Raw genomic sequence first — 16579 nt, forward strand, 5'->3', positions numbered from 1 at the left:
GCCGACTTAAAGGCATCCAGTTCTTCCAAGTGACTCTGCGCCATCTCAGGGTCTACGCATGGTAGTCTGGTGCCTTGCTTCTGCCTCTCTACAACCCCAGTGAGAGACTTGTCATGCCCCTCACTTAGGAACAGTGAGGCAAAGAACTCGTTGAGGAGTTCAGCCTTGTCCCCCCCTGTCCGTCACCAATTGTTTCTGCCCATTTAGCAGGGGTCCTATTCTTCCCTGGGCCTTCCTTTTACTCCCTATATATCTAAAAAACAATTTCTTGTTGTCCTTTACTTGGGATGCCATCCTTAGCTCCATGGTAGCTTTGGCCTCTCTAACTGCCTCCCTACAAGTGCGAGCAGAGGAGGTATATTCATCTTTGGTGATCTTGATATTCATCTTTTTCATCTTGTTCTGCTAACTGCACTCCAGTCTCAGTCTTCTCTCTCCACCCCTTGATTCCCTTTTCAGTTTTCAAACAATCTCCTTGGCCAGTCTCAATCTCTCTCTCTCAGGCTGTTTGTCCTTCCTGGCCCTCCTCTGCAATATTTTATGGTCTAGCTCTCATTTCTCTTGCTTGCAAATAAGGTGCCTGCTTCTTCCACACTTGTTGCCAGCAAAGGAATAATTGAGTGCACAGGAGAGACAGACTGTCTATTTTCAGGACATACAGACATGCATTTGAAGCACGTAAAATTCTGCTTCAATTTGTGCTTCAAATTCAGACCACTGTTTCATAGTTTCATAGTTTCAGGGTCGGAAGGGACCTAATAGATCTTCTAGCCCGCCCCCCCGCCAGGGCGGGTGAACAACCCAAAAACACAAACAAAACCACTCCCCCTAAAAACAAAAACGGGACTCAAATGAGTCCAGCCAGGTAAGTATCCAGCCTCTTCTTAAAGATCCCCAGGGTAGGGGCCAGCACCACCTCCCTTGGAAGTTGGTTCCAGCTCCTAGCCGCCCTGACTGTGAAGTAGTTTTTTCGGATGTCCAATCTGTACCTCCTCTCCATCAACTTGTGCCCATTATTCCTTGTTATGCCAGCAGGGGCTAGGGGAAACAGCGTCTCCCCCAAACCCTTCTGGTTCCCCCTAGTGAGTTTATAGACGGTCACCAGGTCCCCCCTCAGCCTTCTCTTGTGGAGGCTGAATAGGTTCAAGTCCCGCAGTCTCTCACTGTAGGGTCTGCCCTGTTGTCCCCGGATCATGCGGGTGGCCCTCCTCTGGACCCTCTCCATGTTGTCCACATCCCTCCTGAAATGGGGCGCACAGAACTGGACACAATACTCCAGCTGCGGCCTGACCAGCGTCGCATAGAGGGGGAGGATCACCTCCCTGGCTCTACTCGAGATGCACCTGTGGATGCACGACAAGGTCCGGTTAGCCCTGCCAACCATGACCTCGCATTGTCGGCCCATGTTCATCTTGGAGTCAATAATGACACCAAGATCCCTTTCCGCCTCCGTGCTCTCAAGTAGGGAGCTCCCCATCGTATAAGTGTGCTGCTGGTTCCTACTACCCAAGTGCAGCACCCTGCACTTGTCCGTATTGAAACGCATCCTGTTCCTGTCTGCCCACCCCTGTAACCTATCCAGATCCTTCTGCAATCTCTCTCTCCCTGCTAGCGTGCTCACCTCCCCCCAAATTTTGGTGTCATCAGCGAATTTAAACAGGTTGCTCTCCACCCCAACATCAAGATCGCTGATGAAGACATTGAACAGCGCAGGGCCCAGGACCGAGCCCTGAGGGACTCCACTACCCACCTCCCCCCAAGTCGAATATGATCCATCCACCACCACCCTCTGAGTGCGACCCTTCAGCCAATCTGCAATCCATCTGACCGTGTAGGCATCTATGCCACAGTCGCCTAGTTTACTAATTAGGATGGGGTGAGAGACGGTGTCAAAGGCCTTGCTGAAGTCCAGAAAGACTACATCCACCGCGACACCTGCATCCATGGCCTTTGTGACCTGATCATAAAAGGCAATCAGGTTGGTCTGACATGATCTCCCCCTAATAAATCCATGCTGATTGCCCCTGAGCATCATCTCGGATGCCGGCCCATCACAAATGTGCTCCTTGATGATCTTCTCAAAGAGCTTCCCCAGGATTGAGGTAAGACTGACGGGCCTATAATTGCCCGGGTCCTCCCTTTTCCCTTTTTTGAAGATGGGGACCACATTAGCTACCTTCCAATCGTCTGGCACCTGGCCCAAGCACCACGATCGCTCGTAGAGCCGTGCCAGGGGCCCTGCAATAACCCCAGCCAGCTCCCTCAGCACCCTGGGGTGGAGAGCATCCGGACCCGCTGACTTGAACGCGTCCAGCCCCTCCAGAAGCTCTCTAACCCGGTCCTCCCCAACCTGAGGTCTGAAGGCGATCCCCTCGCGTCCGGCTTCTATCACAGCAGGGAAGTCCCGGTCCCTGCACAAGAAAACGGAGGTGAAGAATTGGTTAAAGAGGTCCGCTTTATCCTCTGACGCAACCTTCTTGGTGCATGGTTGTCATGGGTGATTTTCATGGGAGGAACATTCAGCCAAATCGTACTGGTCATACAGCTTCTTCACCTGCACTGATGAGCTCTATCTGACTGAAGAAGTTCATCTGCCAACAGGAGGCGAGGCATTGCTTGATCTGGTTCTGGCCAAAGGGGATGATCTAGTGAGCAACCTGAGGATTGGAAGGAAGCTTGGTAACGTTGATCACCTTCCATATCCATCGCAAAACTAGCCAAACATCACAAAATTGGCAAATCAGTCAGCAGTGCAGAAATCGTCAACTTCAGGACAGGTGACTTTCACAAGCTCAGAAGGTTGGTTGTCGAGACCCTGAAAGATCATGATCTGACAGGGATGGGAGTCCAAGATGAGTGGTCACTCTTTAAGCTCAGAGTCCTAAAAGCTCAAGGGAAGTTCATTCCGGCCTGTAGGAAAGGTATTAAAAGGGCTGGGAAACCCCCTTGGCTAAATAGGGAACTCATGGACCTTCTTAAAAGAGAAACCTATAAGGGTTGGAAGACCAGAAATAACTCTAAGGATTATGTATCACAGGCCTGCATCTGTAGGGAATGGACAAGAAAAGCCAAGGCTAAAACTGAGCTCAAGCTGGGAATCAAAGACAATAAAAAATCCTTCTTCAGATGCATAGGAAGTCGAAAGAAAAATAAGGGCAACCTTGAACCCCTGCTAAATCAAATGGGGCAGCAGACAGCTGACACCCGGGAAAAAGCTAATCTCCTCAAAGATTACTTTGCGTTGGTTTTTTACCAGCTCAAGGGGATCACCCTGTGGTGGACCAGTAGGGTGCTCTCCTGCACTGAGCTACCCACCTCACTGCCCCCAACCATCTACCAGGCTCCAAGTGCATCCTCTGGGGTGCCATATGTCTGTCCAACCCCCTTCCTGGAGCACACCCGCAAGCTTGGGGTAACTGCTGCCCCCACCCAGGGGTCTGGACTGTTTCTGGGCCTGTGCCCCCTGAGGTACACAGCCTTTGTAGACCTTAAGGATGCTTGACCCACTGCAAGAACTTGGGGTGCTTCCCTTAGTCCGAAGCACAAAAAGTAGCTTTGCTTGGTCAGGTGAACATAGGGAGTTTGATGGCATGCCCCCAATCCCTCTCCCAATGAGTTCACCACACCTGTACAGTGGAGAGTTTTATTGGTTAAAGAGGGTGGGCTTGGGGAAGGGGTACTGGATAGAGAAGTATCAAAGAATAAGCTTAGAGCAAATGGTGTCAGCTAAGTAGCTGTTTGATATGCTACTACATTATAGCAAGCTATATATCTATATAAGTTCCAAGTAGTTTACTTACTTAAGCATTCTGAGAGAGAGAAAAAAGGTTACAGATCTTCCATTTGCTGTAGGTATCTCTGCGTGGGTGCTGTGCCCCCTTCCTGGGCAGTCTTGACTTATATAGACCTTTTGACATCACCTACCTGATCCATTCCTGGCCAGGTGTAGTTGGATGCCAACCAATTTAAAAAGCATTATTGGTCAGCTCCTAGAGTGACAGGGTTCAAGCACCTGCCCCCATGCCATGATGTCAATGCTAACGCAATAGAAAGCTTGGTCCACCTGGCCCAGGTCACATAGTCAGAACTGGTTGCTTAGCAACCGGTTAACATAAAGGTGAGAAGTCAATGGCAAGAAAGAAAAAAAAAAACCCCAAAAGAAGGCTGAGAAGAGACTAGCATGGAATTATTTTACTGAGCCGTGGGCACGGGTGTGCTGTGTCCAGAAGGGTTACCTTTCACATCCAAAACAGAAAACACACAACATACAAGACTGGCTATAACATCCATACACATAGAACATCAAGGGAAGTTGGGGTGTCCCAGTGCCAGAGAGCTCTTGGGTAGGCCTGAGTCCCTCTGACCTGTTATCCAGAGTGTTTTCGCGACAGTGCATCTGCTACCCTACCATGTTTTGGTTTCCCTTAATGTGCTTGATGGTGAAGTTGAACTTCTGAAACTGCCAGGCCCATCATTGAAGCTTGGCATTGGTGTTCTGTATGGTTTGCAACCACTGAAGTGGGGCGTGGTCAGAATGGATGGTGAATTGCTGTCCCCAGAGATAGGGCCTCAGTTTATTCAGTGCCCAAATGGTTGCCAAATGCTCTTTCTAGATCGGAGACAGCTTCTACTCATGGAAAATTAACTTCTGGCTCAAGTAGGCCACAGGGTGTCGTGTTTCTTCGTGCTGTTGCAGGAGTACAGTTCCCAGTCCTCTGTTTGAGGCATCTGTGGCTACGCAGAAGAACTTAATATAGTCTGGCGCCTTCAGAATTAGCTGTTCGACCAGGGCAGCCTTTAATGTGTCAAATGCCCTGGATCAGGGTTGTTTTTCTTTCTCAGCTTGTGCAGGGGAGTTGCAGTTGCTCCAAAACCAGGGACAAACCTTCTGTAGCATCCGGTCAGACCAAGGAAGGCTCTTACCTGTTTCTTGGTTTGTGGGGTTGGCCAGTCTCTAATGGCTTTGATCTTATCCCACAAGGGAGCAGTCATGCCTAAATACATCACTTCGTATAATGCTGGCTGGCACTTCTTGGCTTTCATGGTAAGACCAGCCTGCTTGATCTTATCTAACACCGTGGTCAGATGAATTGTGTGATTCAGAGTCCTGACTGAAGATGGTGATGTTGTCGATGTAGGCCATGCAAACTGCTCAGATCCTTGTAGCAGCTTATTAATCGGTCTTTGAAAAGTTGTGGGAGAATTGTGTATACCAAAAAGTAAAACAGTAAACTCAAACAGCCCCCTGGCCATGGTAAAGGCAGACTTGACTATGGTGTCTGGATCCAGTGCCATCTGCCAAAACCCTTTGGACAGATAGAGTGGAGATGATACTCTGGGCCGAGCCAAGTTCAAGCAAAGAGTTTGTCCTGGGAATGGGGTAAGTGTTGAGGGTGGTAATGGCATTCAGCTTCCTGTAGTCCACACAGAACCTGATGGTCCCATCCTGCTTCCGGACAAGTACCACAGAGCTGGCCCAGGGACTTATTAAAGGCTGTATGCTCCAGCATATCGGCGAGCTCACGCTTTATTTCTTGCATCACCTTTGCATTGACTGTGTAGGGTCTGGATAGGGCGATGGCTGCCTGTGTTTATAGTGTGTACTGCCAAGTTCGTTTTACCTGGTTTGTTTGAGAACACCGTCCTAATGTCCTTGAGAGCCGCATGCAGCTTGTCCTTGTCCTGCGAGGGCAGATGATCTGGCAGGCGGAGTTCCTCTATTCCTGCCTCTCCTTCCCAGTCACCACATGACTGACTCCTCTGGGTCCTCAGGTGACCCTTTGACTGTGGAAAACCAAAATACAGCATCACTTCTGTTAAAGTAGTGTTTAAACATGTTTACGTGTACCACCGTGGGCCTGTTTTCCGATCTGCTTCTGGTCACCACATAACTCGGGTCATCCGGCCTGTCCAGGATGATATGGGGACCTTCCCAAGCTGCTTGCAGCTTATCTGTCTTTAGCAGGAAAACCATGACCTTATCCCCTCATTGAAAAGTGCACAAGTGAGCCCTTTTATCATACCAGACACTCTGCTTCTCCTGGGGCTGGGCTAGGGAGTCTTGCGCCACCTTCATCATATCAGTTAGCTCTTGGCAAAAGCTTAGCACGTACTCTACCATGGATGCTTTAGTGGAAGAGATCTTCCCTTCCCATTCCTCTCTCACAAGATTGAGAGGACCCCTAACTTGCCTTCTGAATATCAACTCAAATGGCGAGAACCCCATAGACTCCTAGGGTACCTCTTGGTAGGCAAAAAGCAAATGCAGAAGTTTCTTATCCCAGTCATAAGGGTTAGAGCCTACATAGGCCTTCAGCATACCCTTCAAGGTCCTATTGAATCATTCTACGAGCCCATTCATCTGTGGGTGATAGGCTGTGGTCTTCAGGTGTTTGATCTCACAGCACTCCCACAGGCACTCCATCACCGCAGCCAGGAAGTTCCCACCTCTGTCAGTCAGGATCTCAGAGGGGAAACTCAGCTGGAAGATGATCTTGGTCAGGGTGTCAGCAACTATGGGTACCTCTGGAGGCCAAGGCAACTACCTCCAGGTATTGTGTTGTGAAATCCACAAGAGTCGGAATGCATTTCTTTTCTTTATGAGTCTTATGCCTCAGGTGGCCCACAATGTCTATCCCACTCTTTGGCAAGTTTGTTCAATGATGGGGAGGGATGGTAGGGGAGGCTTTCTCTTGTCCCCACTCTTGCCTGTCTGTTGGCCCGCTTCACAGGATCTGCAATAGTCTGTCACATTCTGGGTTAGCCTGGGCCAATAAAAGTTTGCCTGCAGCCACTGGTGAGTTCGACCCCTGCCCATGTGACCAGCACAAGGTAAATCATGAGCCATAGAAAATAATTGCTGCCTGAACTTAAGAGGTACCATGAACTGGTGATTGGGCTCCCAGGACTTGACATGGTTCCTAGGTACCCATAACTGATAAGGAGTCCCTTATTCCAGACCACCCGCTCCCTCTTATCCAGGGTGAACTCTGTCTCTTGCTCATGGGCCACCCTGAGGAGTTCCTCTAAGCTGGGGTCTGCTAGAGCCTCCTGCCTGAACTCCTTCTGCCTAGGGAGCTCTGGTGTACCCTTCACCCACGGAGATGTTCTATAACTTCTCGAGAGTCTCAGTTTCCTCTGTCACTGACTGACTGGGCTCCTCGGGGCTGTCACTTAACCTCACCCTGGGGCTGCTGGTTTTCTCTGGCTGGCAGATGGTCATAGCCAGGAAGAGTCTCTCCTCCGTAGCCAGGGGGGTTACTAGGCCCTGGGAGGTTTCCACACCTCCCACCTTTGCCTTCCTGCTCTTTTGGTGAGTCACAACATTAACGTGGTATGGTTCGCTGAAACTGGCCCATGCTCCTTTTAGCCACTCAAGTTCCATAATATCTCTCCCCACCAATATGGGGACAGGAGCCTCTTTCAGCACCCCTATTTCCATGTACATCCTTCAGCCTCTCCAGTCAATGGGGAGATGGGCTACCGGTACCTCGAAAGACTGAGTCCCCATCCCTTCTATGGTCAGGATCTTCCCCTGGACTATATCGAAGGGTAAAATGAGGTTGGCATTAATTAATGACACACTGGCCCCTGTGTCCATTTCCCTGATGAGGGTTCTCCCTTTTACTGTTATCTCAGTCCGGTAGGTGGCTGTCACCTCCTCTGGGTTTGTAATCCTGTAGCAACAGGTATGTGCTTCAGACTGGCTCAGGTCTCCCTCCTCACTGCTTACAGCTGTTGCACGGCTGACAAGCTTGGTGGTGTTGCTTTGCTTTGGGCAGTTGGACTTGAAGTGGCCAGACTCCCCTCAGTTAAAGCAACCCTTCTTTTCCAAACTGGGTGGCTTGACCGAATCTGGAGCCGCCCTGCACCCTGCAGGAGGTGGCCTGCTTTCCCTTTTTGGGCCTGGCGCTCACTTTCCCCCTTTTTAGAACCCTTTCTGTTCTTTCCCAAAGTGGAGAGGCCTTCTGTCTAGCCCCTCTTGAGTTAGCAACAGGTGCTCAGCAATGTTAGCTGCCTCTTTGGTGGTTTTGGGTTCCCTGTCCTTGATTAGGTGTTTAATCTGTCTGGGGCACTGGAAATAGAATTGATCCAGCACCATGAGTGCGTCCACCCCTTCCATGGTGTTAACTTTGGCTCCCTCTTTCCATTTCTGATCCAAATCCTCCAACTGAGCCATGAACTCATTTAAGAATTGTCCCGGCAGCAGGGTATTATTACGGAACTTTTTTCCAGAAATAATCTGGCCCCAATTTATACCTTTCAAACATAGCTTCTTTAAAGGCATCATAGTCATTCACTGACTTGGGGGGGGGGGGGGGGCAGGCTGTTCAGGATAACAGACATGTTGCTAGTTACCAGCCCAGCAATAAATCTCATATACCCCCCCTTCTTCCATGTTCCATCTATGTGCTTGGTTTTCAGAATTACCCAGAAACACCTCTGGATCATCCCCATTTTTGTACGAGGTAAAGGTCAGGGTATTCATTCTGGGGGGTGCAGCTGGCATCTGCTGAGGCAGATTGATTGAAACTCCAGTGTCTTGCTGCCTCTGGATTAGTTTGAGTTCACGCTTGTGCTTGAGCCTTGCCTCTTCGGCTTCATGCTCATGCTGGCGCTGCTCTGCCTCATGCTGTTCCTTCTCATGCTTGTACTGTGCCTCCCTTTCTTTGCACTTGAGCTGGGCCTCTTTGGCTTCAAGTTCCAGCTTGTGTTGCTCATTCTCCAGCTTTCATTCCTCAATCATGAGCTTGCGTTCCTCAAGCTTGCATTGGGCCTCTTTCTAAGCTAGCTCCTTTTCCTGGAGATGAACCTGCTCTCTGAGCATTTCTAGCTCCATGGGGTTCTCATTCGCTGGGAGAAAGTTAGAGGGAGATTCCTTGTCATGATCGTAGTCCCACAGGGCTTTAATTAGGTCCTTTTTCTTTCACCCCTGAGGTATGGGGAGGCTTCTCTCCTCCAGTTTCTTCACCAGTTTGTCCATGGACAGGGTGTCACAATGGTCAGCCATTCTAGCTAGCCACTCTACCCAGTTTCATAGTTTCATAGTTTTAGGGTCGGAAGGGACCTAATAGATCTTCTAGCCCGACCCCCCCCAGGGCGGGAGAACAACAAAAGAACCCTAAACAAAAAACGGGACTCAAATGAGTCCAGCCAGGTAAGTATCCAGCCTCTTCTTAAAGATCCCCAGGGTAGGGGCCAGCACCACCTCCCTTGGAAGTTGGTTCCAGCTCCTAGCTGCCCTGACTGTGAAGTAGTTTTTTCGGATGTCCAATCTGTACTTCCTCTCCATCAACTTGTGCCCATTACTCCTTGTTATGCCAGCGGGGGCTAGGGGAAACAGCGTCTCCCCCAAACCCTTCTGGTTCCCCCTAGTGAGTTTATAGATGGTCACCAGGTCCCCCCTCAGCCTTCTCTTGTGGAGGCTGAATAGGTTCAGGTCCCGCAGTCTCTCACTGTAGGGTCTGCCCTGTTGTCCCCGGATCATGCGGGTGGCCCTCCTCTGGACCCTCTCCATGTTGTCCACATCCCTCCTGAAATGGGGCGCACAGAACTGGACACAATACTCCAGCTGTGGGCTGACCAGCGTCGCATAGAGGGGGAGGATCACCTCCCTGGCTCTACTCGAGATGCACCTGTGGATGCACGACAAGGTCCGGTTAGCCCTGCCAACCATGACCTCGCATTGTCGGCCCATGTTCATCTTGGAGTCAATAATGACACCAAGATCCCTTTCCGCCTCCGTGCTCTCAAGTAGGGAGTTCCCCATCATATAAGTGTGCTGCTGGTTCCTACTACCCAAGTGCAGCACCCTGCACTTGTCCGTATTGAAACACATCCTGTTCCTGTTTGCCCACCCCTGTAACCTATCCAGATCCTTCTGCAATCTCTCTCTCCCTGCTAGCGTGCTCACCTCCCCCCAAATTTTGGTGTCATCAGCGAATTTAAACAGGTTGCTTTCCACCCCAACATCAAGATCGCTGATGAAGAAATTGAACAGCGCAGGCCCCAGGACCGAGCCCTGGGGGACTCCACTACCCACCTCCCCCCAAGTCGAGTATGATCCATCCACCACCACCCTCTGAGTGCGACCCTTCAGCCAATCTGCAATCCATCTGACTGTGTAGGCATCTATGCCACAGTCGCCTAGTTTATTAATTAGGATGGGGTGAGAGACGGTGTCAAAGGCCTTGCTGAAGTCCAGAAAGACTACATCCACCGCGACACCTGCGTCCATGGCCTTTGTGACCTGATCATAAAAGGCAATCAGGTTGGTCTGACATGATCTCCCCCCAGTTGACCCAATGCCAAATTAAAGGTTTGTTTTCTCAAGGGTTTTCAGTGACTTTATTTCCTTTCCCAAAATTATGCCTTTGAGACAGCAGGCTGTGGGATCCCATGGCTGCCACCATGTGTGGTGGACCAGTAGGGGGCACTCCTGCACTGAGCCATCCACCTCACTGCACCTGACCACCTACCACACTCTGAGTGCCTTCCCTGGGGCACCTCGCGTCTGGCTGACCCCATTCCTGGAGCACACCCGCAAGCTTGGGGTAACCACTACCCCCACCCAGGGACTTGTAGACCTTGAGGGTGCTTGACCCACTGTGAGAACTTGGGGTTTTTCCCTTAGTCCGAAGCACAAAAAGTACTAACTAGCTTTGCTTAGTTGAACATGGGGAGTTTGAAGGCATGCCCCCAATTCCCGTCCCAACGAGTTCACCACACCTGTACAGTGGAGAGTTTTATTGGTTAAAGAGGGTAGGCTTGGGGAAGTATCAAAGAATAAGCTTAGAGCAAACGGTGTCAGCTAAGTAGTTGTTTGATATGTCTTGACTTTTATTTAGGCCTTTTGACACCTACCTGACCCAATCCTGGCCAGGTATAGTTGGACACCAACCAACCAATCTGAAAAGCATTATTGGTCAGCTCTTAGAGTGATAGGGGTCAAGCCCCTGCTCCCATACCATGAGGTCAGTGCTAACACAATAGAGAGCTTGGTCCACCCCCCTCTCACCGGGCCCAGGTCACGTAGGCAGAGCTGGTTGCTTAGCAACTAGATGACACACGGGTGAGAAGACGATGGCAAGAAAGAAGAAAAAAAAAAAGAAAAAGAAGACTAGTACGGAATTTTTCCACACACCCTGCCTGACAGGACAGGATTACGAGGGTACTGGTGACCAAACTCATGGTGCTTGGGTGAAGTTCCTGAAGACTGGAAGAGGGCCAATGTGGTTTCATAGTTTCCTAGTTGGTAGGGTTGGAAGGGACCTGAGCAGATCATCAAGTCCGACCCCCTGCCATGGCAGGAAAAAGTAGTGGGGTCAAACGACCCCAGCGAGGCGTTCGTCTAACCTCCTCTTAAAGACCCCCCAGGGTAGGAGCCAGCATCACTTTACTTGGAAGTTGGTTCCAGGTCCTAGCCGCCCTGACTGGGAAGTAGCGCCTCTGACGTTTGCCAGCTGGTGACCGTTATTTCTAGTCACTCCTGGTAGTGCTCGGGGGAACAGGGACTCTCCTAATGCCTGCAGGTCCCCTCTGACTAGTTTGTAACAGGCCACTAGATCCCCTCTCAGGCTTCTATTGTGGAGGCTGAACACGTTCAGGTCCCTTAGCCTCTCCTCCTAGGGCCTGCCCTGCTGCCCCCTGATCATGCGGGTGGCCCTCCTCTGGACCCTCTCCATTCTGTCCCCATGCCTCCTGAAGTGCGGCGCCCAGAACTGGACGCAGTACTCCAACTGCGGCCTGACCAGTGTCACATAGAGGGGGAGGATCACCTCCTTGGACCTGCTTGAGATGCATCTGTGGATGCCTGACAAGGTGTGGTTGGCCTTCCTGACTGCGTACACACACTGTCGGCCCATGTTCATTTTGGCATCAATAATGATTCCAAGATCCTGTTATGCCTCTGCACTGACAAGCCTGTTCCCCAGCTTGTAGGTATGCTGCTGGTTCTTCGTCCCCAGGTGCAACACCTTGCACTTGTCAGTGTTGAAACCCATCCTGTTCTCATCTGCCCACCCCTGTAACCTGTCTAGGTCCAATTGCAGCCTATTCCTCCCTTCTTGTGTGCCCACATTCCCCCACATCTTAGTGTAGTCAGCAAATTTGAATAGGGTGCTTTTTACCCCCTTGTCCAAGTCACTGATGAAGATGTTGAACAGTGCAGGTCCGAGGACAGAGTCCTGGCGGACCACAATGCATCCACCGCCACTCTCTGGGTGCGGCCCTCCAGCCAGTTAGCGACCCATTTGACTGTGTAGGTGTCGATGCCACAGTCCCCTAGATTTTTAATGAGAATGGGGTGAGAGACAGTGTCGAAGGCCTTCCTGAAATCTAGAAAGACTACGTCTGCTGCTACCCCTGCGTCTAAGGATTTTGGTGCCTGTCTTCAAAAAAGAAAGCAAGGAAGATCCAGGGAACTACAGACCAATCAGTTTGACCTCAATCCTGGGGAAGATCTTGGAGAAATTTATCAAAGAATCCATTAATAACAGGCTGACAGAAGGCGTCATTCTGAGAGACAGCCAACACTGCTTTGTTACAGGCAGCTCATGCCTGACCAGCCTCATCTCCTCCTATGACCAGGTGCTGCATCACCTAGATAGGGGGGGGAGAGAGGTTGATGTCATTTATTGGATTTCAAAAAAGCCTTTGAGTTGGTCTCCCACAATATCCTCATGGCAAAATTGGGGAACTGTGGCTTTGACAACCTCATTGTGTGATGGCTGGGGAACTGACTGCATGGTTGGACCCAGAGAGTGATAGTCGATGGAATGAAGTCAACATGGTGCACGGTGACCAGTGGCATCCCTCAGGGTTCAGTACTCTTTCGTATATATTGATTAACAATCTGGATTTGGGTGTCAGAAGCGGACTGGCTAAATTTGCAGATGGCACCCAACTATGGGAAGCGTGGTTACACTGGAGGATAGGCTGAGGATTCAGACAGACTTGGACAGGCTCACAAGGGGGGACAAATATAAACGTGGTGACCTTCAATATAGAGAAATGCAAGGTGCTCCACTTCAGGAGAGAGAACCCACACCATACCTATAGGCTCAGCAGTGCTTCACTCACTAGTACTACATCCGAAAGAGACTTGGGGGTCATGACTGACTGACTGGATGAATGAATATGAGCCATCAATGTGATGCCACAGCTGACAAAGGAAATAAAACCCTGGCTTGCATCTACCGATGCATCTCAAACAAGACCCAAGATGTCATTCTTCCACTTTATTTGGTGTTGGTGAGGCTGCAGCTGGAGAACTACATCCAGCTCTGGGCTCTGCACTTTAAAAAGGATGTGGAGAAGCTCGAGAGAGTCCAGAGGAGAGCCATGTAAATGATCAGAGGTCAAGAGAGCAGGCCTTATGAGGAGAGGCTGAGAGGCATGGGACTCTTCAGCTTGGAAAAACTGAAGTGGTGCAAGCAACTACTCTGGACACATTCAAGTTGTGTTTGGATGCTTATCTTGCTGGGGTCATCTGACCCCAGCTGACTTCCTGTGCTTTGGGCAGGGGGCTTGACCTGATGATCTCACAAGGTCCCTTCCAGCACTAATGTCTATGAAGTCTATGAAGATGCTTTCCAGTTGGGGCATGAATAGGGGGTTATTTGCTACTCCAACATCCTGTCCGACTGGAAGCCTCAGTGAGATGAATCATCATCATTTTACATTCTAGCAATTCCCAAAGGGTGACTCCCCCCATCATCAATACTTAAAACTTGGTAAAATTTGAATACATTTTTATGGGGTGTTTAAAAGGTGTATTTTTACTTCTGTCCATGTCCTGCTAGCTTACAAATTCCTACCACAAGAATAATGGGGCTAGATCCTTCTAAAGAGAAGATCATCTGAATATTTTTGAGATTGAAAAATATTTTCCCCCTAATCTCATTCTCAGAATTGGCTGAATGGGGGTGGGGGAGCTTGTGGCAAACAAACATTTTAGCTGAACTGGTTAGCATAGTTACAAGCAATGGAAAGGTTATAAGGAGAAATCCTGGGTAACCTTAGTATTATATGTTGCTACTAGTTCTGCTTTTACTTGTAGAAGAAAACGATTAGTGAGTTCCTCATCTAGATAGGGGATAAAAAGAGGGGAAAACTTTACCATAATATGACTTGATACCAGCATAAATTTTCATGGGTTTCTAACATTCCAAGTCAGAGAGCGCTGTTGTCAGCTAATGGTAAACTTAAAATGTTATCTTAAAGCCATTCTGTTCAAATTTCTTAATTTCTAGGGCTCTAAGATTCTGCATTGACTTGTTACAAATAAGGAGATTAGAGTTAAAAGAGAAATATTATGTTCTGGAAATGAAGCTGCATAATGCTGTTCAGTCAAAATAATGATCAGGGTTGGCCCAGTGGAACCTCTTTTGTAAATTAATACATAAAGGACAACATCTATAGCCCCAGCTGCATCATTTTTCCACTCATGACAAATTTCTTCCTTCCCCTCATTGATTCTTTTTTTTATCTGCGACCTTGCCTAAATTGAGAAATTCCATTTAAAAGTAATATAGGACCAAGGGTATGAAAAACACAGGAAAAAATCTTATTTGTTTTTTTCAACATTTCAACATACACTATATGTTTTATTTAAAGTGGGGAAAAAGGGTGCTGATAAATTCAGGCTTAAAGGATTTTTTTTTCACAACCGAAGTGAACAAATCAAAAGTTAGTTGTTTCTGCTAGCACATGATATTGATGTTTTTTAAGAACATTTTCTAATTATTTGATTCCTGAGAGAGTGAAAATTGGACAAATGTTATATCTGACGCATAATTTTCCCTAAGATTTCAGTTAAAAAAGATAATTTATTGGCTCTGACAGATTTGTAAAGAACAACTGTTAAATTAAAAGACAGTGTTTAAATGTTTATCAGGATCATCACAGGGTTTTGGATTATTAAAACTTGTATGTCAATATTATTTGGGAACTATGGGTTCTTAGAGAATTATAAAAGGCAATGTGTATTGTTTTCTTTTATTCTAAAACTTTTGTTTTTCTTAGGGCACAAAACACTTACACTTTGTATGTTGTTACCAAATTTAGAAAGTGAAAAACAGAGAGGTTAATGAAATTATCATCTGAACTTTCAGGAAGGAAGGTCTAAAGGAGGCTCATGAATCAGTGATATATTTATTCTTTTTGAAGTAAATTTATTGATTTTTCATGTCTCTCGGTGGGTATGGTGTATGTTTCAATGCGAATATATTTAGGCAGCAGATTCAGGGCTGTTCAACATGGAGTTTTTTAACCAATTTAACTAGGTCTGGGTGCAGTTATAAGCAGATAACTGCCAAGGACTATAGTAACCTCATCCAGATTTAATTGGACCTATTATATCAACGGGACAGAAATATTTATTACTTGGATTTTTTCCTACACCAGCAGCATGGATCATAGGACTTCAACAGACCTTGAGAGATTTTATACTTTAGAGGTACAGTAGGTTCTGACCAGGGATCCTGTTTTTTTTTTTTAATTAAAAAAATGAGATACCACTATATATTTATTTATATTTATAGATTAAATTATAAAATATATATGTATAGACTAGGCAGACAAGGTTCTTTGGGTGAATCTGCTATCTTTTATTAGACCAACTTAAATAGTTGGAAAATAATTATTAAGCAAGCTTTCGGGTTCAAAAACCCTTTGTCAGGTTTTTGAACCAGAAAGCTTACACCCCTATGTATAGACTATACATTTATATGTTAGTGGTGTTTCATTTTAATCACAGAAAAAATGTGGATTTTGGGTTACATTTTAATCACAAAATTAGGGAGTTTTTTTCAGATAAAACCAGGATCCCTGTTTCTGACTAATGCTACAAAACAATGAGGTGTTATGATCTTAAATTATCTGAATTTCTGACATGGATAAGTGATAAGTGCATAGATCCAATGTGAAAAAAGCAAATGTACCTGAATACTTACTTTGATTAATTTAAGCATGTGGGTCTTTCTGTATTTTGTGAGAGTATGCCATGTAGCAGTAGTGGTACATCATATGTTCAATCTATCTCTTGTGTAGCTAAGAAAATTATGAAAAGAGTGGTTAATATGTGTTTATCAATAAAGGATCTGATTTTACCCAGGGGGCCACAATTTAGTCTTCACCAGCTCAAAAACCCTTTACTTAAAACTACAGCAGATTTTGTTTCTTGTTTTGTCCACTTGTTAAAACAGATTTTATAATAGCAGTTACAGCAGGCAGACAAATGAGTGAGTTGCTCATATAGGGCCTGTGTGTTACCTTTCATAGGGATGTGGTCATACTTTGGCTTATCTGTAGATTCCTTCCCACAGTGGTATTCTGTGTTAATCATGTGATTCATTTGCAAACTCCAGACTTTGTGCTTCCTTTAGTGGAGTCAGAATTAACATACCTGAGATGCTAACTATGTTGGCTTATTATCTTTTTTGGGCTAAATAATTTTGCATGTTCCCTAGACTGTGTGTTTCTTATGCAGATGACCATAAAGGTCATGATATTTCTTCAGTTGTCTAGATGAGTTTGATAACTAAAGAGAGCTGTAGAGTTGTTTCTGTTTATTTTCCTG

Source organism: Alligator sinensis, unplaced genomic scaffold (genome assembly GCF_000455745.1).
Source record: "Alligator sinensis unplaced genomic scaffold, ASM45574v1 scaffold242_1, whole genome shotgun sequence".
Lineage (NCBI taxonomy): Eukaryota > Metazoa > Chordata > Crocodylia > Alligatoridae > Alligator > Alligator sinensis.